This window comes from Gouania willdenowi, chromosome 4 (assembly GCF_900634775.1).
Source record: "Gouania willdenowi chromosome 4, fGouWil2.1, whole genome shotgun sequence".
Taxonomy (NCBI): domain Eukaryota; kingdom Metazoa; phylum Chordata; class Actinopteri; order Blenniiformes; family Gobiesocidae; genus Gouania; species Gouania willdenowi.
The window spans coordinates 42,645,204-42,671,034 of record NC_041047.1 but is presented as its reverse complement, the minus strand read 5'-3'; the positions used below and the strand labels follow the sequence as shown (position 1 = coordinate 42,671,034).

The 25,831-nt window shown below is 39.7% G+C and overlaps 1 long non-coding RNA gene across 1 annotated transcript; it reads right to left on the bottom strand.

Moving 5' to 3' along the window:
* Positions 1-6,554: 6,554 nt before the first annotated feature.
* On the bottom strand, positions 6,555-9,882 carry LOC114462404 (uncharacterized). The gene is made up of 3 exons (XR_003673946.1): positions 9,827-9,882; positions 8,386-8,481; positions 6,555-7,369 (listed from the first exon to the last, which is right to left on the bottom strand). It is a non-coding gene; the product is annotated as an uncharacterized LOC114462404 (long non-coding RNA).
* Between the last annotated feature and the right edge of the window lie 15,949 nt (positions 9,883-25,831).

Below are 25,831 nucleotides of genomic sequence, written 5' to 3'. Positions count from 1 at the left end.
ATGATGAAACAAATCACTTTATAATGGTTTTGATACAGTGATATACATCTCTTTACCCTCATTCAGAGGATCAAAGTTGAAAAAGTTATGTTTCCTCCCTCCCTTGTTATTCCACATTTTGTAAAAACAAAGTCAGCTCCAAACGGAAGAGTTGGATTTTGCCCACATTGGTAGGCAGATGTGGGGTGGGGGCGGCTCCTGTATTATGGGTCACCGGGTGCCGAGGGGTTAATGGGGGCTGCTCCTTTGGCTCATCTGGATGCCTCGGCCTGGTTCCCTGGGGTGCACCTTCATCAAGTGTGTTGCTGGCATGATGGGCTGGGTCAGGCTCCCTCCAGGGCCTGCTGGGAAAGATCTGATGGGTTGGTGTGTGGCGTGTGCTGCATTTGAAGGGTAGGGTGCCGGGACGAGGTGCTGCTGGGCCTCCTATGTGCAGGAACTTCCTTTGCAGTCGCACAGGGCGTGCGTACGGAGGAGCGGCCTTTACTTTCCGGCCTGGCTGGGCCCACCATCCCCTGTGGGCAGAGTTCCCCCAGGGGGCATAGATGCGACCGCTCAGGAGCTGGCATCGGTTTGGTGTTGCGCCGCGCTGCCTTGGGCAGGGTTGGGGCTGGCGGTTTGGGCCCTGTGGTCTTCCGGGCTGTGTTAGTGCTGGGTGAATGTCTGGTGTGGGGGCTTGGGTGGTGGTGGGGGCGGTTGTACTGGTGTAGTTGGCGCAGGGTAGAGGTTAGATTGGGCCCAAAAAAATCCATTCCTACCCGACCCGACCCATTAACGTAAAATTGTAGGCAAAACCGATGTAAATTATTATTTTATTGAACGTATTGCAGCCGGTAGATACATGGGGGGAGAGAGGGGGGGCATGCACACACGCACCGCAGCTCTGCCAATTAAGGTATTGTAATGACGTGACTCCAGCCGTTATCACAGTTTTACAGGCTTTAATGAAGGTCGTAGTAACACCCCAAAAATAAACAAGCAAACACACAAAGAACCGTCTTACACCGTCATACACTCACACTGCCGTGGGAACAGAATTGTTCACTCTTTTCCTCGCTTATGCTTATCTTTCCCCAGCCTCCCAGCCAATCAACACTCAGAACACATGTATACAAAGACACACATTGGCAGAGAAAGCTGCACGTAACCATGACGCCTCCTGGGCCATGGGAAATCTTAACATTAGTTAACCAGTGAATACACACAAGTGGAACATAACTAGAACATAGAACCCAGTCCATTACAGCATGCAGACCAGACCGGGCAGCCCGTGCGTGGATCGCAGACCTGACTGAAGCACTCAATCTTATTTGTACCATACGCTCCAGCAGCAAGTGAGGAATGAGCAAAATCAGCAAATAATATTCAGTGAATCAAAACGCAACAAAACGCAATACAACGCCGTCAATATCCTGTCCCACTACGAGCAGAAATCACTTTAGAAATGATACCACAACAATATAGAACTTTTTTTTGTGTTGATTAAAAAATAATATTAATGTAGTAGAGATTAAAAAAAAGTGAAAAATGAAGCCCGAGCCCGGCCCAGTCCGACAGCTGAGTGGGAAAATGAGGCCCGACCCCTGCCCGAACTCAGGTAAGGCTCGAGCTTGGACCAAAAATCTAAACTCTAGCGTAGGGTAGCGGCAACTTGTTGGAGGTGCTTTGATGTACTTGCTTGTTTGTAGCTGGTGGTTGGGTGGTTGGTAATGCTGTCTCTCATTGATGGTGGGCGCTGCTTTCCTGCGGATGGTGTTGTGTTGTGGGGCTGTGTGGGTCTGTGTTATTCCTGGTGTGGGCATAGGCGTGTTCTTTGCGGTGTTGCTCCTTGTGTCGGTGGACTGGTCTGGGCTGGTCTGCAGCAATGATCAACCTGTGGTCCACTCGGGTGTGTGTTTGGCACCCTGTTGTTGTGCTTGGGGGGTGGGGGTGCCATTGTGCGCTGTGGGGCCGGTGTTGTTTTGGGTGTGCCGCGGGTGTGAGTTTCCGGCAGTGTTGCTCGGGGTAGCGTGGTCCCTCAGGCTGGTGCTGTCTGCGGGGGGCACTATTGCTGTATGCAGGCCATCAAAGTCTATGGCCAACCTAATGCATCAAAAGCAAAGGTGAGGGGCATCTCTGTGTGTGTGTGTGTAGCTTGATTAACTCCCTGATTAGACCAGAATCATCTCTTTATGGAAGCACAAACACAAACACAAACATCACAGCAGTTGAACACGTCTGTATGGAACTGTCAATCATTGCTCATGGAAGGCTGAATGAGCAGGCAACACAAGCCCTTCCTTCCATCTTTTATAGGAGGGGCGGAGCCAACAGTTCCAACTCGTGATGCACGATTGTTCTATGACATCACAGAATCTTGTTTTCAGCCAAGTTTCAACCCATAGAGGGCAGTAACTTTTACATTTTACAACAAAATATGCCAAATGAAAATACTTTGACTGAAATGTTAAGTGTTGCACTAAGATCAGTCAACAGCACTACACACTACACACTCCACACACACACATGCACGCACACTATGGGGGGTGGATCCATTCTAAATTAATGCGCACCAGTCAATCAAACGTGTACCCTGCGCCTGCAAAGACGTCTGCGATCTAACCAATGTCTGACACTACATCCACATTTTCTAAAGACTTTGAATGGGCACACGGGCATAATGCGCAAGTCACGTCTGCATGTGTATTTGATATGCCTTAACACGTTAACACTTTTGCAGATGCCACACCATTGCCACACTTTAAAGTGTATGCATACATACGCCACACCTGGGTGACACCTAAAAAACAAATATATTAGTCACACGTAGAAGCAGATATGGCGTGAGTGAAGCTACAGTGGTCAGGCGTGCTTCACTATTGAGCACTGTCTGCGTGACTTGTAAACACTTATAAGAAATTGCTAGGTGGATCCATTCTTTTTTATGGATCCACCCCCCATACCCAACACTCACACAAGCTTACGAACCTGCACATGCCTGGATGCCTAAGCGCCGAGCAATTTTTTCTAAGTGTTTACATGTCACTCAGACGGTACTCGATAACTACTTTAATTAGGTAAGTTTAGTGCAAGTTAGGCAAGTAGGTACACGTGCAATTGACTGGTGCACATTAATTTAGAATGAATCCAGCCTCCCCCCCACATATACACACACACATGCACATTTTTATTCATTAGTTTTTGTAATCATCATTTATTCCTCTCTTATTTTATTTTACTCAAGTTGTCTTTGTGATTAGTTAGCATTAGTTTAGGGAGCATAGTGCTTCAGTAGTTATTCATTGCATTATTTAACTGATAATAAATGGTTACTCTTAATTTTTTGTGTGTGATTAATGTTATCAATGCTGAAACCTTTGAAGAGCGGATTGTGAAAATAATTCCATACCCTACTTTATTTTGAGTTTATAACTTTAATCTTTAAGGAATTGCTTTCCTTTCCAAAAGGAAGGCTCTGGTATTTTAACATCATAATGAATTTAAACCATGAATAAATACATTCCCCTGACCCCCTACACGTGTATGTATACACTCAAAAAAGGCAAACTGGTGGGCTGTTACATTTACTAAAGTGTAACATGTATAATTAAAGCTATAATTTTATGTTTCCAAGATGAACATGATAAAATCATGATGAATGCATGAAATCTGACAACTAATTGAATTTATTAGATTCATTCATGTTCGCATAAAGTGAGGCAATTGCGTCCTTATGGTGGGCGGGAAAAGCAAAGCGCATATTGAACGAGAAGACCTTGCTATCGCGATACTTTACAAGGAAACATGGGAAGACGACCTCCTTTGCTGTGCACATGGAATTGGTAAGTAGAAATCTATTGTCATCCATCTTAATGCAAACGAAATACTATGCAGAAATAGCAGTAGTCCATCATTTTCAGCGATATATAGTCAAAATTATAGTTTGTTTTTAAAAATATTAACAGTCGACCATCTGACAAGGATCTAGACTGAGGCTAAAGTGGTTGCATGTGCGACAGTTTTTTTTTTTTTTTTTTTTAATTTTGTGTTTCTTTCATTTTGTCTCTGTTTTGTCCACTGACAGTACAATTTAAAAAAAAAAGGCGCATCTGTGCGAGTGATCGAGAAGCTACTGAAGTTTATCAGATGTGCTTTGCACTGGAGGGTGCACCCTCTCATCGCGCTGCTTACAGCAACACCTGCAGGAAACGGGTCTTTGCTCAAGTGCAAGCAGGTAAACCTTACTTACGCTTACTTTAAAATCTGGCCTAAAAACTTGATTTTATTTTCCGGGACGACGCAAAACATACATTTAAATTGTCACGGATGCACGATAATTCTTGGGCCGAGTTATCTGCTAATAATGCGAACGATTGTTTTCTTCTGTATTCTACGCGTCCTTAGATCTAAGTCGAAAGTGCGGATGTCAAACTACAAACCAGTTTTTAAATCATGTTGATAGGCCAAATAGAAGTGGAGTTATGAGGGAAAATGTGCGTGTTTTTTTGTGACATTTTCTTGAGATGTCCGTGCAGGAAGACCGCTGCAGAGCGCGTCTAAAACGAAAGCGAAAGTGTTGTGCAGCAAGAAGGCCATTGTCCAATCATAATGTCCACATATAGCGGGAATTTTGTTTTCAAGCGACAGGTAAACAGAGACAGAGAAAGAGAGGGTGAGTTGAGAGATTTGAGAAAATAGTGATTATTACTGTGATTTGACTGTTTAGTTAGTGTGTCGTGAGTGATATTAGAGTGTAGTGTAGTGTCTAGGTTATTAGTTTATTGTTTTATATCAACACAATGAGGCAGAAATAATTTGCCTTTCCCTGTATTTGTGAATCATACTTTTTTGTAAATAGTTGTACAAAATCACCTGAGACCAGGGATTAAAGTTTTCCGTCAGGGTGACGGAATTCCGTCAAATTAAAATTATGAGACGGAAAAATTATTATTATTATTATTACAACAATATTATTATTACGATTACACCGCATAAGAAGAGGAAGAAGACTCTTCTTCCTCTTCTTATGCGGTGTAATCGTTATTATTGTCCGGCCGGAAACGACGCTCAGTGAAGGACGGTCCGCCCGGACAATGTCAGGGCGGAAATCGGGAGAAAATCGAGAGAATGATGGCCCCGGGAGATTTTCGGGAGGTACACTGAAATTCGGGAGTCTCCCGGGAAAATCGGAAGGGTTGGCAAGTATTTATGGATATGGTTGGGCCATGGATAAAGATCAGTTTATAAGGTAAGTTAAAAAATGTTCTGCTTTTCATGTTGGCATTTTGTCGTTCTGCAGTAAGCTAGCCTAGGCTAGCGGCAGTATAACCAGTTGAAATGTATAATCTTCAGTGTAGCAGTAGACATTTCGCTATTCTACCTTATGGTTTACGGTAGATTATTGCGGGGCGCGTTTCTCTTTGTTGTTTGGATTCAGCATGCTAAGTTCGTAAAACCTTCCCAGGTAACTTGACTGAGCCTAATGACAGCATGGAGTCGTTGTTTGCTGAAGAGGGTACTGACACTGGTCAAATTGACGGGAAGATAAAAAACAAATGGAGATGGGCTTGGTTAGACGAAGCGGGGGATGTGTGTATGTGTGTTATTTGTCATAAAAAAATCCCGTATGGTGGCAATGGCAAGAAAGTGTTAGCACCTGATGCCCCTGCTGCCTCCAAGGCCCCTGCTGCCTCCTCCAGGGCCCCTGATGCCCCTGCTGCCTCCACACTGAAAAAAATGTTCAGTTGAATGAACTTAATTTTATTAATTTTAGCAGTTGCACGAAACAAATTTGTCTAAATCCAGATGTATTTTTTAAATTAATTCAACTCAATGTTTTTAATGTATTTCAGATAAATTAAATATGTAGTTTTAGCTCAATTAGTTTAAGCTTTTCCAACTCAAATGTCCAACTAAAATTATGTTCAGTGAACTAAAATAAATTATGTTCCCTTAACTACTTTTAATAATTTGTTTTTGTAGATTCAGGTCAATTAAATTATTTAATTTAAACATAATAAAATTTTATTCAATCTACTTAAAAATGTTAAGAATATTGTCTTTACTTTGATTCAATAAAGCAGGCCAAATGTAATCAATTATTTTGTATTTATTACATGAAATGTATATGCATCAACATTTCCACATTAACCAGCCATTGCAGGCACACTGAATTAAATGCTCACTGCATGAACATACAATGCAGCACATAACCTTTTGAATATATAAAAAAGAAAGTATCAGTTTTCATACCAAACATGAACTTAGACCACAATGGAGGACAGTAGACACTATATTGTGATTCTGTCATGACCCAAAAATGCCACAAAAAGAGCAATAAGTAAGCATAACTAAGTATAAATAAAATTTAAAAAAAAAGCTGGATTAACACAAAAAAAAAGAGACAAAAGAAATTCTAAATTGACCAGACTGTATAGTCTCACTCAAATATAAATGAACGACAACAAGCTTCTACTTAGTTTCTTCAGTGTAATAAAAGAACAGGCTCCTTTGTTCTTTTCTTCCGGTCTCTTTTGAGCTGTTTGCAATCCTTCAGTACAGGACATAATGCATCTTTAATAACAAAATTAACAATCCGGGTGTGTGGCTGTCCAACAGAAAGGGTTTTCTTTGATCTGTTCCTCTGAAATGAACATGCTCTTACTGATTTAGTTGTTTCTAAACTGAAACATATTCTGGATATGTATAAGTGAACGTTCCCTTAATGGGGGTCAACACCAAACTTTTTAAACAGATGCTAGGACTAGTTTGCAAATGTTCTCATGGGCATATTTGTGTTTAACATCATGTTCAACAATTAGATGTATTGGACCTCAACATGTGTTATTTCACAACCAAATTAAAAGACAGTCCTGCAATATTTGTTGTTAACATTGAACATTATAAGAGGATCCTGTCCTCTCACATCCGAATAACAGTCCAGGAATATTTATTTTTAACATCCAACATTTAGCGATGCATTTGACTTCAGAGTGAATGTTCTCTTGACCCCCCGACCCAAAAAACATGTACTGTGCATTACATGTAGAGTGTGGCTTTAGCACTCCTACAGTCCTCCAGCAATCATTTTGTTCCGTAGTCCAAGAACTCTGGGTGACAGCTTTCCCCTTTCCATCTGCATCAGTACCTTCTGGATGAACTCGTAGTAGTATCTTAGCTCTTTTGGGTAAGTCATGTTTAGAGCATAAATGACTCCAAGCATCATTGCGCAGGCTTGAGCTTCAGATCCAATGTTGTCTAGAAGAATTTCTCCCTCAACATGAATGCCAATGTCATCAAAATGTCTCGGCCGTCCTCCCTCCTTGTTGATGACATAAATGCCCATAGGAGATTTCTTTATGTCTTTCAGGATGTCATCTCCTTCGATGTCCTGTATATTTTGAGAAAAAGTAAACAAAAGAAAACATTTATTATTACTGGGCATAAATAAAAGGCTTTACATTTGTCAGGAAAAGTTTCTCTTTGATTTAACTATTGCGCAGTTGGCCTTATGTTACCTATATTAGGTTGTGCTTTTACCTTTATTGTCAGTGACCCACACAAAGCATAATATAAATAGATTTATTTGTTTCCTATACACTGCTATTTAGTTGTGGTATAGTATCTTACCCAAAAGATGGCGCTATTATCTGACTGAGGCTTTGGCACATACATGCCGTTATTACTGCCAGTGAAGCCGCCTCCCCTTATACAATTACTGCGTTAGGCTGACTTCACACCAGTGAGCAAGATCGGTAACTAAACTTGGCAAAAATGTAGTAGAAAGAGCGAAACAGCTGAACAGAAACTGCATGTTTCCTACACTGCCCTGAAACAGTGTAATTCTGTAAAACAGACTGAAATATTTTCTTTAATGTCATTGTAAGGTTATGACGAACCTTCAAAAAAAAAAACTTGAAGCATAGGAAATGGTCAAAAGTAAGGATTTTCACATACACATGCTTCCAACCTAACATAGGTGTATATACTTACTACTACGAATAATGATAACACTAAAGTTCAATGGGATGAGCCATTTTTTTTAAATTAAATAAAATTAATTTCCTTGGTTTACTTTTAGCAAACAGGTATAGCCAAGTATGCGGTCTAATCTTTATTTACTGCGCAGTTGCTGCTTTAAGTTTGTTGAACACACATCATCTGGCACTGGTCCCTCAGAGATTAAATTCTGTTGTTCAGCTCTGTGCCTTTAGCTACAGCTGCCACTGTCGTGCTGTTGACGTTTAATGTAGTTGAGATAATAGTTATATATAATAATATAATATTATATAATATATATTATATAATATATATTATATTATAGCTATAATATAATATAATAATAGCTAAAAGACATGTGAGGACACAAGACAGACATGACAGACAAATGCAAAAACAATACCTCACCATATACTCCTTTATCAGATGAGCATCATCTTCTCCAAGGTATATGCAAAGTCCCTTGAGGACTGCTTCTCTTCTCAGATTGATGTCACTTGTCTCCTGAATGAAAAGATTAGGCTGAAATTATTAAAATTCTTCTTGATGCATCTATACCTCCAGATAATGTACAGTGTACACGTTACATATTCACAACCCATGTTGGCTTAAAAAAATAAATACATAATACATAAGTAAAAGTAATGAGCAAACTCTATAGATTTTGTAAGGCAAGGCAAGGCAAGGTTATTTATATAGCACATTTCAACAACAAAGCAATTCAAAGTGCTTTTTGTACCAAAGGTTAAACGTTTGTAAGCAGACAAACTAAAAATATTCTATACATGTAGAAGGCTAATTAAAATATGTACAGTACTTCAGTACTTAATTATTTTACCCTCTCAGCCAGGAAAAGCAAAATAGTAAGTTAATGTGAGCTTGATGAGCTGACATAACATGTGAAGGCTGTCGCCAAACGGGTCCGTTTATAACGTGATTTATAGTGTTAGCGTTACTAACCTGTTGTGATGCTCTCATAACGTTGCGGGGGATTACCCCCCCTCCCCTCCTCACCCCCGTAATACAACATGACTTAACTTGCTCCGGTTTATCATCTGTGCCTATTTCATTTAGGTTGAGGTAGTCGCGTGTCGAAGCTTCCAAACAGGAGGACAGGTCCAGACAAACTTCCAGACAGGATCATGACAGTGCACGTTAATGTTCTCTACCAAAATAAAAGCACCGAGACATTACGAGCTAACTTTATGAATACCCCATCGAAATGCAACAGAAACGCAATGTTCGCACATTTCTAACAAATATTACACATACGTTTTTCTCTTTTCAGATAGTAAATGAATGAAGAAAAAAAAAAAAAAAAAAAAAAAAAAAGATAGTAAATGGCTACATCCTGTATGTGCGTTTCTTCTAAATGGCCACATGATATCGCTGAATTAACTATTTGTGAGGGAGCAAATCAACCTCATAAAAGGAATTACTTAATAAAGTTTTGTTTCTAGAAATACCAAAGTGGACGGCATAATTTTAATATCGCTAAACAGTAAGGAGTAACTCAATAACCGGGCAGGCTTAAAATTCAAACTAGTGGGAAACATAATTGCTAAGCCTATAATCTTATTTAGCTGCGTAAATGAAAAACAATTAAAATAAGACAAACTCCAACCTTTAGTGAGCCATTAATTTGATACTGACATTAAACTAATGGAGTTTTTTATGTTAGTTTAGAGAAGAGTTGCTAACATGCAGCCGTGTACAGCCAAAGCTAGCTGCTATAACCTTGACAATGTTAATACAAATAATAATTGTGTTTATGAATTACTTTTTACAGACACTTTTTTAAATTAGAGATATAACCATAAGCAACAATAATTATAAACTGCTTACTTACCGAGAAATGAGAAAACTCTGGTGCTGAAAATTAAATTCCTCGTGGTGGAGAAAGTCCCTGCCAGAAGATAGTAAAATGGCGGTATTTTCTTGCACATGCGCAGACAGGGCAGTATGCAGGCCTTTTGATTGTACACAATATTTTTAGGTTAACTGTACACAATTAAAATCAACTCATTTGAAACAGGGACAGTATTTTTGAATGTATTAAAAAAAGATAAGTAGGATTTAATTAGATGATTAAATTGATTAAAACAAGCAAGATAAACTTATGAAAGAAATACTAGGGGTCAAAATCAGTTTTTTCAGTGCAGGGTGCTTGCTGCCTCCTCCAGGGCCCCTGATGCCCCTGCTGCCTCCAGGGCCCCTGCTGCCTCCTCCAGGGGCCCTGATGCCCCTGCTGCCTTCTCCAAGGCCCCTGCTGCCTCCTCCAGGGCCCCCGATGCCCCTGCTGCCTCCTCCAGGGCTCCTGGGCCTTCCACTGCCTCTACTTCCAATAGAAAGTCAAGCCAAAAAAAACGAGGGTCAGGTGTAGCCATGCTTGAGACATTTGGCTTTGTGGCTAAAAAGAAAAAGTGACTTCTGAAGTTTTGCCATGTTTGCAGCTGTTTCTGGTCCAAAATAAAATGTTTGCTGTAGTCTGTTTTTGTGAGGTTTAAATAAAATGTGCACTGGAATCCTATGTGGACAATTATTTCTTAAATAAGCTTGGTAAAACCTTTGAAACCTAAATGGTTTGACCATATTCTTAAGGGCCTTTTTGAGACCAATTTAAATTAGTACGATAAAACTATGATGATTGTTGATGATTGTCATTCTGTTTTATAGGTGTGTGCAGGTGCCTATGTGGCAGCCGCTTGAGTCGAAAAAGCACTTTGGATGTAGTGGGCTACTGTTAAATCACTATATAATGCATACCATGTGGGTTGGGCTTGCCAATTTCTTTTCTGTCAAATCATTTTTTTCACTTTAATCCCTGCCTGAGACATTGCTTCCATTTCACTGTAAATAGCTATATATAACCGTTTTTTGATTCATCTGTTTATAAGTTTTTGAAATATATAGTTTAGATTTGCTATATAGATTGCAAGCAATAAAAATGATTCGTTAAAAATGTTTGACTTTTATAGTAAAAAAAACTAACTTTTTCCCACTCAAATTTTAGTTTTCATAGTGGTTTTAGATCCACTGTGTAATACAGTATGCCGTATTAAAGAAAATACTTCAGTCATATTTGGGAGGTTCTCCTGAAAAAAATGATACCAAACATGCAAGGTTTATGGATTTCCATATATGAAATATAAAGATATGTATATAATATAATATATATATAAAGATAAAATCAAACACAATGAAAAAACAGCAAAAACGTCTTAGACCCCAGAGGGTTAATGTATCTGCAAAACTAACCCAGCGACTAAAAAGTACTCAGAAAATGCAAATGATAGAGATATAGCATGTCCATGTTGAACGAAATTTAGATGGAGCAAAAATAATCGAAATGCTGTGGTCTAGGTAAATGGCAAAGTTGCTCTAGTCTACAAAACACACGTAAAGGGAAATCCACACAGTTGTACAAAAGCAAAAAGAGGCCAATTAGTGATAAGTACTATTCATTAAATGAATACAGCACAGGCAATGAGTAAATTGTGGACATGGACTGTTTTGTCTCTGAACAGTGCAAAAAAAAATAAAAAAATAAAATTCATATGTTAGATTCTGTCAGCTATAACTTTTCTTTTAAAGGGAATTCGACTTTGCTCAAGGAAATGTAAACGAGTAAAGAAACTTAATTATTAATTAATCTAGTGTGTAAAAGTCTGTCTATAAAAAATGAGATGCAATAATGAGTAAATTTCCTCTTAATTTCTTGGAAACAGAATATCATATTTGAAAATATTTGATAACATGACTCAAAGCACAAGAAAAGCCATTTCATATTACAATGATACAAAACATTCAGAAACGGTGCTAGAAATATCAGTCACGAGAGCACTTTTATCATAATCATGTTATTTATGGCTCATTTACGTTTGAAATGCATACGGATACACATGAGACTTTTCTGTCTTGTTACCATGAAAACACTAATATCATTTTTAAAAGGTTATGTTTTGAACTCATGTCTGTTTATTGATCAATTCCTAGTCTGTCTGTGAGCTGTAGATCCACGTCTGTCAGTGATTACATGCTTTTTTTCATGGGCATTAATTGATATAATTATTAATTGTTCTCTCAATTTATTACAGCAACTTCTGACCGCAAGAGTGTCCTGTCTGACCACGCCTGTATCTGCCATTCAACTGCATAAGTGCCTGCTCGAAAAATTCGTCGACCTGAAACAGTGAATTTCTTTAGGTGAGGAGATGTGGAACTGTAAGGAGTGTAACGTATCTCTATCCGGTAGATTTGAGCTACTAAAACATATGAGACTACAGCACCGTCATAGTCAACATTACTTTGTGGGACATCTCAGAATGGTGACGTTAAAAAGACACATACATTTATAAGGTGTGGTAACCTTCAGAGGGAGAGAGAAGAGAGAGAGAACAGATGAGGGATTGATGAGCGATAATGCATAATAGATGAGTCTTTTGTCCTTATTGCTATTAAAATTCAGATGTACTCTTTTCTTTTTCCATATTCTTTACACAGTCTGTTGTGTAATGGCTGCTCCGGTGAAGCTCAGAATTATACTAGGAGACAACAATTCCCAGAGATTGATTCTTCCAGATGGGATTCCAGAGTCTGTCAATGAACTCGCACAGCAAATTAAGAGACAGTGTGGAATAGAAGGGGTTTTCAGGCTTCAATTCATGGATGCAGAATTTGCGAATGAATTCAGCAACTTGCTGTCAATATCGGATGTCCAGGACAAAGGTACCATTAAGGTCATCTATATTTCATATGCCCAACCTGGTGGCTCCACACCCCCTCCCTCCGCACCACCTCCTTCCTTAGCTTCTTCGTCGTCCTGCTCTCCAAATGACTCCTCCGTTTCATCTGGTAGCTCTTTTGATACAGACATACTATCTTCTCCCGAGTCCACCTCCTCAAGATCGACTGCATTGCCAGTGGTCTTCCAGGTTCCCAGGTTCTCCTATGATGCTGAGCTACAGCTGGACAGGGCCAATGCTGCTTTCAAAGCAACCGGAACTTTGTTCAATCCTGATGTGAAACTAAAATCTGCCATTCTTAATGGCTTAACTGAAAAGATCATTCAGTACAAAGTGTACCTCTCTGACTCAGAGTTTGACGACGTGGCAAAAGCTCTTATATCAAAGCATCCATGTTTGAAAGAGCCAGGTTCTGTCTCTGGATATGGCGGCTGGAAGGCAAGCTTGAAATATAAACTCGCTAACTACAGAACAAAGCTCAGGGGGCTTGGGTGCCGTGAAGTTACATCGAATTCCCTAAAACAAAAGCCTGAAGGCAAAGTCAGTCCTGCCTATGGTGTTAAGAGGCCAAAAAAAGCAGAAGTAAATTATTGCCCAGCCTATCCAACTGATGAAACAGCAGAGACGCTAGAAGTGATTAGAGTGGCCCTCCTGTCAGAAATACAGAAAAGAAACAATGATGACAAGGTGGCGAGGATGATGGACAAGACCTTCGCACTCAGAAGGGAAGAGGTAGTACGAGAGGCACCCATGATTGCAGATTTCAAAACAAGATGGCCGCTCTCTTCCATGTGCGTGAGGTAAGAATGAATGTTTGACGGAATAAACTGATACTAATTTAATACACAGTGCTACATTAGAGAAATGCAAAACTCCTTAAGAGTTATTGGTGTTTTTGTTGCATTTTTGTAGCCTTTTAATGCTTTTTGCTGCGTTCTCATTTTCACTTGTGTCTCATTTGTCTTTGTTGCTTTTTCATATAAATTTTGGATGCTTTTTTGTTGCTCCTTTGTCGCCTGTTTTGCTGCATTTTCATCCTCATTTACGTCTCTTTTTTGTCGCTATTTTGCCACTTTTTTTGATGAAGCTTTTAGATTTGGGTCAAATCAAACTGGAGAACATGTGCTTAGTTAAAGTAGGGGTTACGATTTAACTGAAAGCCTGACCATTGTGGAAATGGCTAATGTTATAAAAGTAAAGGACATGCTCAAATCAATTCCTGTACACTTTCATAAATTTAACTGAAGAGGGTAGATTTACAGGAAAGAAGCTTCAGTTTGAAATTGTACAAATAATCTTTTATGAAAAGGCCAGACTATTCATGACGGGTTCACAATCCTTTGGAGAACCACTGTATTCACTACTACTCTAATCTCTAAATGGCTTCAAAGTTGTGACTTCCTGTGAAACTAGTTAAAAGTTGTCTAAACTTTGTAAAACCTTCTCTGCTAGAAGGTTGAGATGGTTTTCCTAACGTTTGTTCTTTTTGTTTTGCATTTCCTCTATGATCTGAATACTTAGACGGACAACATTGACGTCAGACGAGAATGCGTCTTCAAAGGTCTTTGTGTCTACTTGAATGAAGATCCGGAGAAGCTGGTTATGGAATACACGGTATGTTTATCTTTTATGTTTGCTGAGATTTTGATCATTTGGTATGAATGGGGTTTCCTCTGGGTTCCAATCAGCTGTAAAATTTGGAAAGATAAGGTCTTAAAAACCTCTTTGAAATCTACCTACTTGCCAACTGCATTGCATTTCTAAACAAATCACTTAACTTACAAATTGATACCTGCACATGAGAAAAATGTATTAGGCCAACTGGCATGATCGTTGTATCATTGCTCAAAATGTATTTTGTAATCCTACATTGACACACCCCGTCTCTCGTAATCTTGTAAGTAAGTACATAAGTGCTTTATTTTTCATTGTACAACAAAATTGTGTCCAGGTGTTAGTCCTGAGCCGCTGCGCCTCCACTGTGGGCCGGTATGTTTTTGGAGGTATGGAAACCCTGGTTGGCTGTCTTCAGTCTCCTCTCAAATGGTGCACTGCCTCCTGGGTTTGGTCTTATTTCACAATTTCACAGCGTGGTGTCCTGCACTGGTCAGCTTCTCCTCCTGCAGTTCCCTCCTCTCCACAACAGTCTTTCATCATCTTCTGGGAAGAGCTTAGCAGTTCATCTGTTTTTTTCCCCAGGGAACATCCATTAGCCAGAACAATAGTTGGGATAGAAGGCTTGTGTGGCTTTGCTGTGAGTCTCGCCTGGATACCTTCTCATTTGCCCCTTCCTTGTTTCCTGTAACACCTCTTGTGATGCCTCCACTGTGGGGGCTCTTGGTGCCTCTTCAGTTTTTCAGAAGAAATGTGTAGGTCTCAAATGTCTTTAGCTCAGAGGGAGTTAGCTGCTTGTTAAAATTTAAAGAAGCTACATAGTTTATACATAGTAATAAGCTTTTTTTATTCTTTAACTCCTTCTGTCTCTTCCTTCCAATCACTTAACTTCATGTCACAGAGACATGAAGTTAAAGAGATCCATGTCTGGACGGCTAATGAAGGAGCTTTGTTAATGTTTTTGTTTTGTTTTTTGTCAGACGGCTGACGAAAACATTGGAACGGCCATGGCAGAGACTCTTTGTCATGCGACATGAAGGAGCACAGCCTGGTGATGACCCTGAGGATGTTGGAATCATTCTGGAGGGGGTGGAAGTACTCGATGGGTTGGTAAATGTGCCTTTTGCTGTGTGGCAATGTTGCTTGCTCTTGTGTATGCTCTAAACTTGAGCTACCCTCCAGAGCTAAAATATACCTTTGAAGCATTGCTGAAGATCATAATGGAACTAGATGGAAACAGACTATCCAGGAAGATACAAGTTCTCAAAACATTGCTTTGCCGTTAGTCAAGGCGCTCCGATGACGGTTAAATGTGAAGGAGTCCCTGACAGATTGTCAAAACCTCTTAACCCCGCATTAACCGAGTGCATTTTCTCCAGTTCAGTTTTACCCAAATCTAAAACCTTCTCGACATGAGTTCATTGACTTTAGGCCTCATTTGAAAGCTACAAAATGTATCAAAACAAATCTTTTTCCTCGCGTTGTTGCTGTGTCTGTCACTTTTTAAAACTTTTTTAAACCCTTTTTTTGTTGCATTCCTTTCACTTGTGATGGGAATGGTCTGTTTTTGACACATTTCTGTCACTTTTTCATTGCTTTTTTGTTGCATTTTCATATTTTTGTCACAATTTTGTTGCTGTTATGAGCTTTTAGATTTGGGTAATGCCAAACTGAAGACAATGTGCTTGGTTCAGGTGGGGGTTAAGTACTTTTATTTTTCTTAGTTACATTTGAACTGGTTTTATTCTGTAAATCCCCTAAATGTGGTATGAACATGTTCTTCTGTTAACCTGTGTTTCAGTAAGTTCAACAGCACATACAGGTGCAAAAACTGTTGCATTATTGTTTATTTGGAGGAAAAAAAGTTTTATGGCAGCATCTACATGTTATGTTTTTTTCTTTCATAGCACTAGGTGCTATAATTCATTCTCTTGGCACTTGGCACAAAAAAATGTTTGTTCTGTGGCAAGCAACTGTTCGTGTAAAACTTTGCACTTTTGAAAAAATGCATTTTTATGGCAATATCTACTATTTGTCTTTTCTTTCTACCCATGACACCAAGCAGTCTGTAGTCTTTGTTGATACTATTCACTGCAAACCTTTAAGTGTTTACACTTGAATTGCATTCTTTAAATTACCTTAATTAAATCATGGAAAGTATTTCCATGTGATTTAATGGCTTTTTTTCAGCATTAACCATTTCTGTTGGGCTAACTTATTTTACTTGGGTTGGATCAACTTAAGATAGTTTTGTAATTTCACTACTGTCAAATTAGTGGATCTAATACTATTATATTTAGTCAGTTCTAGCCCTAAGAACCAAGTTAAATCAACCCTAAGGAATTAATTGATCCAACACATCTAAATTAAGTAGGTCCCAAACCTAGAAAATAAGTTAAATCAACCCTAATATATAGTGTTGAACCAAGTCAAGTGCATCAAGTTGGACTAACAAAATTGCTTAATGCTGAAAGAAAGCCATTTAATTATGTGGAAATACTTTCCATGATTTTTTTATGTTCATTCAAAGAGTTGTTTTTTTGATCCTCCCACTGTTGTTCTGTGGCATAAAGAAGAAGTATTTCCAGTTTTCCCAATGGAGAGACCAAAATGGAGACATTAATATTACTTTGGACACATGGTAGCTATTGGACTATTTGCACTACTTGTGTGACTCAGACTAAGACCTGTGACTTTGAGACGTTTGAGACATTTATCTGAATGTTATCGTTGAATTTATTAATAATATTGTAATTCATTGTTATTCTTTACATTTTTGTGTTTCTGATTTTTCTTCCTGTTGCTTGTTTGTTTGTGTTTAATGTTCTTTTGTAAAAAAAAAAAAAAAAGGTATTAAAAAAAGAAAATTAAAAATGGAAAAAAGGCATATTCTTCAAGGCTTTATTCAGGAAGTGATAAAGTGGAATGCTCCATCGTGTTTTAAACATTGAAGTGGTTCTGCTCCTGTTTAAAATAGCTTATAGAAATCAAAGAGGAGCAGCATATCCATGGGTCACAGTATGAAGACTCTGGCTGTTCTTTAGTGCATAATTCAGTGACGTGAACAAAGGCTGCTCTTTGATGTGACAGCTTGAGAAGAAGATGGTTCTGACTGAATATCAGTCTTCAGACGCGGCTCTTTCCTGTGATCCAGGCATTGGTAGAAGTGAAGGAAACTCATACTTTGTGTATCTAGGTTAATGGTAAAATGGTAAATGGACTTGATTTATATAGCCACACTGAAGCAGTCTCAAAGCACTTTACATATCAGCTCATTCACCCAATCACTCTCACATTCACACACCAATGGGACAGGACTGCCATGCAAGGCGCTAGTCGACCACTGGGAGCAACTTAGGGTTCAGTGTCTTGCCCAAGGACACTTCGACACATAGTCAGGTACTGGGATCGAACCCCCAACCTCTCGATCAGAAGACGACCCTCTACCACCTGAGCCACGGTCGCCCTAGGTGGTCAAATACACTTTTGATCAGAAGAGGCAGTGTGGGAGGGGCTTACTGTTATTCAGTTTGGGATCTAAATTTTAATTTACCTTGATGTTTATCTCAGGAATGATTGATTTCTTTTTTTTTTTCTCTTGTCTGCACATGCTGTCAAAGGCCAACACTACAAGAAGTATAATCATTATGAGACAGCAATGCATGTTTTGTTATTGCAATAAAGTAAATTGATTTATTTTATTGCTTAATTGTGACCATCACCAGCCCTCCCTAAGGAAGGTTAAGAAATCTTTTATTATAGGGAGGATATAAAAAGGGAGAGTAGTGTTACACCTAAGTGGAGAGGGAGGGGAGGGGGAGGGGAAAGGGAGCAGGGAGGAGAGACTCAAGGTAGGAAATAGAAAGGGTGGGGAAGAATAGATTGTTTTACAGTGAGGGTGAGATGTGAAGTTGTAGAATATATTGTGCTTATTATATTGTGTAATCAAGCCAGTATAGTGACAGGTGTGAAGCTTAGCTATAATGGTGGTGGCTGTGGACAGGGGGAATGAGTGAGTGGTAGTACCTAAAGCAGGTATTTGGGATTAACGTGTCTAAAGTTAAGCCCAGTATGAGTTTTATCCCACATCCCAAGGTGTGCCAGTGCATCGTATACCAGTATATGTGCAAAAAACCGCTACCGCAAACTCAGGAACTGCCCCGGGCCCACAGATGCAGCCAGGCCAGCAGAGAGAGTGGGGGCCAGGGAGCCCCAGGCCACCTCCCCACGGCCGAGCAACCCCCCAGACGCCCCCAAGATCCCAGGCTGAGAGGCAGCCACCACCCCCCACACACACCTCCGAGGAAGCCCCAAGCAGCCGAGCACCCAGCGCATCCCGCCACCGACCCCAACCCCTAACCCCAAGGCCCCCAGCCCCCCCCACCCACCCACACCCAAGCACCCAACCCCCAGTGTTGTGCTCGTTACTGAAAAAAAGTAACTAGTTACGTTACTAGTTACTTCATTAACAAAGTAACTCAGTTACTATTTTGATTACTTACACCAAAAAGTAATGCGTTACTGGAAAAAGTAACTTTTGAGTTACTTAGAATCAAAGAATGTATTATTTATTTTGGGTCATTTGTGTCCATACAGCTTCATATTAGTGCTGTAATAATATAATAATCCACTGTTGATCAACTGCTATAAAACAACCATAAATGTTGTGCATATAAAGCACAAAACAGCTGCTCTAAAATTAAAACAGTAATTTTTCAGCCTTAGCACAGTAATGTAAAGTAAGCTGTGCATATTCCAGGTGCAAATTCTGCTGTTGAAAATGCTTATGAAAATAAATGTGGAAAAAGAATTTCACAGCATTTTTCTCAGCTACACAATGCTAAACATATCAGGCTAACGAGTTGCTGTTAGCAGTGACTCAGCAGCAGTGACAGGCAACAACATACTGTGCAATAGTTTGGCTGACCTGTCCCTGGATAACAGTCACAGTTCATTAAAATCCAGTCGCAGCGTTAGCTTAGCTTCACTGATGCATCTTTTGGAGACAAAAATAATGTGCGTATATCCACTCTGAGAAGCTCGTCCTGCTCTCGCATTGACTCGCCATGATTGGCGCACGTGATGTAAACAGAAACACGCTGACAATGCTTCTTCTTCAACTGTTTTACTGTGTTTGGCACGGCATCCCGCAAAAAAATGTAGCGCCACTGTAAACAGGAAGTACACTGCAGCTAGCAAAGTAACGGACAAACGCACCGTATTGTAACGGTAACAGCGTTATTTCTTTAGAAAAATATTGCGTTACGGTACTAGTTATTGTCAAAAGTCACACTGCCAATCCCCGAGGGGAGGGCCCAGAGAGCCCCCGCCTGAGACCCCAGCAGCGGAGCCAAGGCCCACGCCCAGCAGACGGCCAGAGCCGCGCCGAACAGGCAGCCAGCGGGTACTCGCCGGCGGGCCCAGAGCCAGCAGGGACCAGACCCCAGGCCAGAAGGACCCGGAATGGAAGCAGCACCAAGAGCAGCGCCCCCAGGGACAGCGACCACGCCCATAGTCGCCGAGGGCACCAAGGGGATGATTGATTTCCATCCCTATTGCATGAACATCTGCCTTTTTAAATATACTTCTGCTGTTTTACACCAATTAATGTTGCTCACTAAAGAGCAATGTGGTGCTCTGTAGTTTAATTTCAGAACCATCCCAACATTACCCACAGCTTCTATGTCAAACTTATACATGACAGCTGTTAAAAAATAAAAACAAAACCCTTCATGTATGTTACATTCTTTTCAATATTTCTATTCTTTGTTCAGCTGCCTTGATTCAGTTGTCATAGGTCCACCTCTTAATGATCCAAGGCATGCTGTAAGCTCAGCTGGAGGTGGAGACAAACAAGACTGAGCAAATGAATCACAGCTGTGGCCGGGTGATTAATTAGCTCGTCCTTATATTTTCAGAGATGGGAGTGTGGAGCAGAGCAGGAGGATTCTACTGTAAGGACAGTATTAACAATGACACAGCTGTGGTGGGCTGGAAAGAAAAAACAACCTGACACACTGATCTTGGTCCAGTGCATGTGTGTCAACAAGAACCCTTTCCTGAGGTTGAGTTTTATAGAACACATCATATGTTCTTACAAAACAAAACGCAATCAAGAGTTTAAATGAGTTCTTTTTAAAGTCTATGATCAATATCTGTAATCAAACTTTTTCACGACAACCGGAAGTAGCGCCTCCTGGTGCCGAGTAACTTCCTGTTATTGTGGGTCTAAGGGAAAATGGCTCTTATTTTTTCACCAGCGTTGCTCAACTTGACAGTTTTTTTGTTTGCTGATGCAAAGGCAATCTCAATGGAGAATACCCGAACAAATAAACTTGATAAGGGGTATAAGTTCTTCCATGACGATAAGAAAAGAAGTGGCTTTGTGAACTAACCACTATCTACAACATCTGAAGTATAAACATTGTAATAAAGAAACCTAATTTAGTCTGCTAAAATATTTGGAATGTTTAAAGAGAGGCATGTTATAAACTTTTAAATTATATTTTAACATTCTGGTATGTGTTTGTCTTATTTACCTGTGGGTGGATGTGCCGTAGCAGCTTCTACCTGGCTAGCTTTCTGAGAGAGGACAAGCTGCCGTTTATGAGCCCTCTCGAAGGCAGACTTCCTCTTCGGTGGTGCGATAAAATTATTCCAGGGAAAGAGAGATGGAGCAGCTCCACTTTTAAAGCGGCTGATGGTGGATCCGCTGACAAAATCCATCTGAGTGAAGTGCCGGCTGCATACGAAAGTGCTCCCGGGTTCTATACAGATTCTGGACCCTCATTTTTTTTGGTTTAGTTTTGTGCATTTCTGTTGTAATTTTGTGTATTTTTTGTCTAAATATTTAGTTTTGTGTTTTTTGAGTCATTTTCATGTTTGTTGTTGTTTGGTGTATTTTTCTGTAATGTATGTTTTTTAGGGTCATTTTGTGTGTTTTTTGAGCATTCTTGTATATTTTTGTGCATTTCTGCAGGAATATCTGCCATCACAATTTCCCCACTCTCAGATTGTGAACACACAGCCTTTTGACAAGCAGCTCGACCAACCAATAGTAATGCTTAAAACGGTGATTGCCCTGTTAATAGAAAGATCTCTGATTGACTGAAGTCAAGCATCACGCTTCTGTACTTCTAAAGCTCATTTACAGAGCCAGGAGAGATTCACTGTCCACTCAGAACACTTTGGATTACAATATGTTCAAAGATGATTCTGGATTTTTAACCAAATAACACCAAAAATAACTTACATACTGCAGCTTTAAGAAGGCTGAGTGAACATTATTTCTGGTTGAATTCCAACTCAACCAAGCACTGTCTCAAAGTATGTCTCGAATTATGTGAGAGAAAGAAAAATGAAACAAGATCACTCAGAGAGTCAAACCTCCTCCAAGGTCCAAAAGTTATCTTTTCCAGATATCATCAGTTTTCTGGATTAGTGACCCTGATCATGGTATCATGATCATTCACACTTTAAAGTGTAACTGAACCCCCAGGACTTTGCTGACCTGCCACTAGGGGTCATTTTCTTTTAAATGCCTTGATTATGGGCGGGGCTCCTGGAGCAGTTAAGACACGCCCAGTCTATACTATAAAATCTCCGAAGAACAAGCTATGCTATGCTATGCTATGCTAACTACCTACATTTCAACTGAACTAGAGCTGAGAATCCACATTCACAGAGGTAAGTGGTGCTGAATGGTAGGAGGATTTTTACTGCTCGACTTGCTATAATAGGATACTCTCTCATCACATCTTTGCACCAGAACTGGGAAAGGCTTACCTCTGTGAATTTCTTTTTGAGCATGTGGTCTCAGGATAGTTCCACAAGCTGACATTCTTCGCTGCTAGGCAACGTGACGCTTTCCATGTTTATTCCAAATGGGTCACGCATTCAGTTGTTTGTTAGAAACATGGTTTATCCACAGGGAGATCTTCTTTTTGAAAGCATTAATATTATCACGTTGTTCAAGAACGTTGTATCCCATTCCTTGCACAAACACATTTAACGTGTTTAACGTGCAAGCCACCCCTTACTATTAAAAATGTCAGCAAGAGGAGAATTGCTTTGGCTAAGAAATTCTGCAATTTCAGCTCGTAGTTCATAGAAACGGGACAAAACTTTTCCCCTGGAAAGCCAGCGCACCTCAGCATGATACAACACAGAGAAGATGCCAAGCCTTTGAAAATAGGGCAAAGTGTGAGAAATAAGAATCTATTGGAAAAACTTTCTTCATGCATGCAGTTCATGGTGAGTATTCACCAACAGCGTCCATTATATCCAAGAGACAGCTGTAAGCTTGGACATTTCAGTCGTGATTTGGAAAAGTTGTGCTGGTCAAAGGCTCACTGTCAGAATGCCTGGGCAGAGAAAAGCACGTAAAGAGAGGAGTGTAACAAAAAGGACTGACGTGTTTCCCCAGAAACAAGAAAGAAAGTGTCAGGAGACTGAAATTCTGCTGCTCACGACAAGGAGAGTTTATGTCAGAGGAAACCTGAGAAGGAGAGTAAAGGAACTATGAGAAGACAGGGCGGAAAAAGAACAAAGCCCAGAATGTTCCCCCAAGCTTTTCACTGCAGATGCAAAAGAAGTGAAAGGAAGCAGTGATGATAAAGACGGCAGCATCCAACCAACGCATTTTACCAACATTAAAGTCTAGAATTAATCTCCAGCTCTTTGGCCAAAGCCTGAAAGGATAGCTTTCTTAAATGACTTACAGTTTTAAACCTGAAAATGTATTTACTTCTCTTAGAACATTTGGTAGAAAAAGGTAGAAATCTTAGCCAGGATTCTTGGATTCAATTTAAGTCCCGGTAGTAGTTGATTACATGTTATGTATAATCAAAGTTTAAAGTGTGTCTCTTCATTTATCCTTCAGAGTTTCTGGAGACGTCAGAAATATCTAAAGTTCAAAACAAATGGTAGAACTTTTAGAAGGCTCCCTCTTCTTGTTTTTATTTTTTTATTTTTTACCTTTTATACCATCTGTATTGTTCAACTTTGCTGTCTTGTCGCTTATCAGGAGTTAGAGTGGCACCAGTCTGTTTACTCCCACTGCCAAGGAAGTTTCAGGGTCAGCCATTAATATGCTTAAAGGTGGTTTAGCTTCAGGTGAAGAATATTGAAAAAAGCAATGGGGACGAGTCAGAGCCAAAGACAAACAAATCAGTGCTTTCTGTCACACAGTTTATAAATGAATTACAACTTTTGGTCTAACGTTTAATGTTGGCTGAAAACAGATCCATGTTATTAATAAAGCTAACAGTAATATTTACTCAAAGTAGGTTACCTATATTTACCAACACTGAGGCTGTTTTTGAAATTACATACTAATATACTACTCATACTTCTTTTTTTAGCCTTGCCTGCACATGCTGTCGAAGGTGAACTTTGTATGTTGATAATGTGCAATCTTTTCACGGCAGCTATGCATGTTTTATTATTTGTTAAGTACATTCATTTTTTTTTGCATAATTGTGACCATCACCAGCCCTCCCAAGGAAAGGTAAGAGACACTTTATTAAAGGGAGAATTTAAACGGAGAAGGCAGTGTTACACTGCAAGCAGCCTCACCGGCACCCACCGTAGCCAGTGCCACCCGCCAAAACCAGCCCAGCCAATGAATTGTCAGTCTCTATTCTTGCGTTTCATTAGCAGACTGGTACTTTTTGCACTTTAAAATTTTTGCTTGGCCACAGTTGTAAATTAGAACTGTGAATTCTGCCCTTGCCTAGTTAAAAGAAGGCTAAATAATTCTATATGACAAACAGGGAAACATTTTCCCATTTATATTATTGTGTAATTTACTATTTTTTTTTAAATGTTCTTATTGAATTGAAAAGATCATATTCAGAGTGTGTATGTAAGTATGTAAAGTAAAATAAAAGTATGCTTATTTATTATTAACTGCATTTTTGTTAAAGTTGGCAAGTGATTTTTTTTGTTTCATATCGTTATTGTGAGCCCATTATCGTCTCATCTTGTGAACTTTGTATATTTTTCCATGTCTACAATTCTGACGGTCCAATTATTTTACAACAAAATTGTAGAGTTTGAACTAATAGCCGAGCTTAATTTGGGTCGGATCCTGCCGGAGCAAGATTGACTAAGCTTGTCTTTGTGGAAATCGCGGAAAAGAGCAGCAGCACAGCAGCAGTTAGTGTAGCAAGTAGCAGCACCTGTAGTGATGATGCTAATGCAGGAGCAACAGATGCAGGACATGGAAGGAGAACTATCCAGGGGAGATGAGAAGGACTCAGGGACAGAGAGAAGAGAAGGAGACAACAGTCCAAGTTCTGCTATGGACTTTGAGACCAAGTTTGGTCAGAGGCTCAGTTCAATGAGCTGCTACTCTTGGCTTATGAAAGACAAGGCAGGCCTTGGCTGGGTAGCAGGAGGAAGGGGCTGCTGCCTTGGCTTGACAGACAGTACATTTTTCAACTTTAAGCGACCTAGTCCCTCAAATCACGCAAGTCGCGTAGCTCGACGTCACGTCATTTACATTGATTTTGAATGTAACTAGTCGCTTTAGTCATGTTTGGTGTGAACGCACATTTATGGGTGTAAAAGTTTGTAAATATTTAGTATCTGTGGGTTTCTGTGTTCTGAAAGTTTGGTGACCTTTGTGATGAGTGCCTAAATTACATTTTGCACTGTCCTTGGTGCTGAAACATGACAGATTTGACATCTGTCACTGAGAGTGAGAGACGGGTGCACTCTGTAAAGGGTGATTATCGGTGCATCTTTAAGGCTGATTCATCATTCTTTAATTTAACATTTAGGTGAATTGGTTGTATGTGTTCACGTGACATTATTGGACCATTTAGTTAGCAAAAGGCTAGGGCTGCAGCTAAAGATTATTTTTATAGTTGAGTATTCTATCAATTATTCTGGCGATTAATTGAGTAATCGGATACATTTTGTTTTTTTTTCATTAAATTACTTTAACTAATAGAAGTCAGTTAAATGAACAACCAATTCAATTCCTCTTAAGATAAACATTTTTATTGGGAGACGTAATATAATTGCACTGGTAGCTGCTGCTTTAAAGAAAAACAAGAGTGCATTTGGATTGGATTGAAAATGGCAATCATCTTCTGGAATCCTTCATCCTCCATCATAGACATGGGCACATGTCTGTGACAATCATGTTCAGAATGCTGTCTGTAAACAACTTGCACAGTTGAACATGATAAGTAGTAGCGTATAATTATTTGTTATTTATTCATTGATTACTAGGCCTAAATTAATGGCTAATGTACATACTATGGTGTGATCTACAACTGATGACCCTACTCTCTGCAGTACAATAAAAATGAACAAAAACAATATATTGTCGTTAATATGATATACCTAAACAAGTAAAAAACAGCCAAAGGGGGGTATTTCACAGGTTTGCACCACGGACTGTGTTACCATGCAGAGCTGCCAAGCGTCACGATTTGAGAGTGACAGTCACGCAATTTGACGCATTCTCACACCACACGCCACAC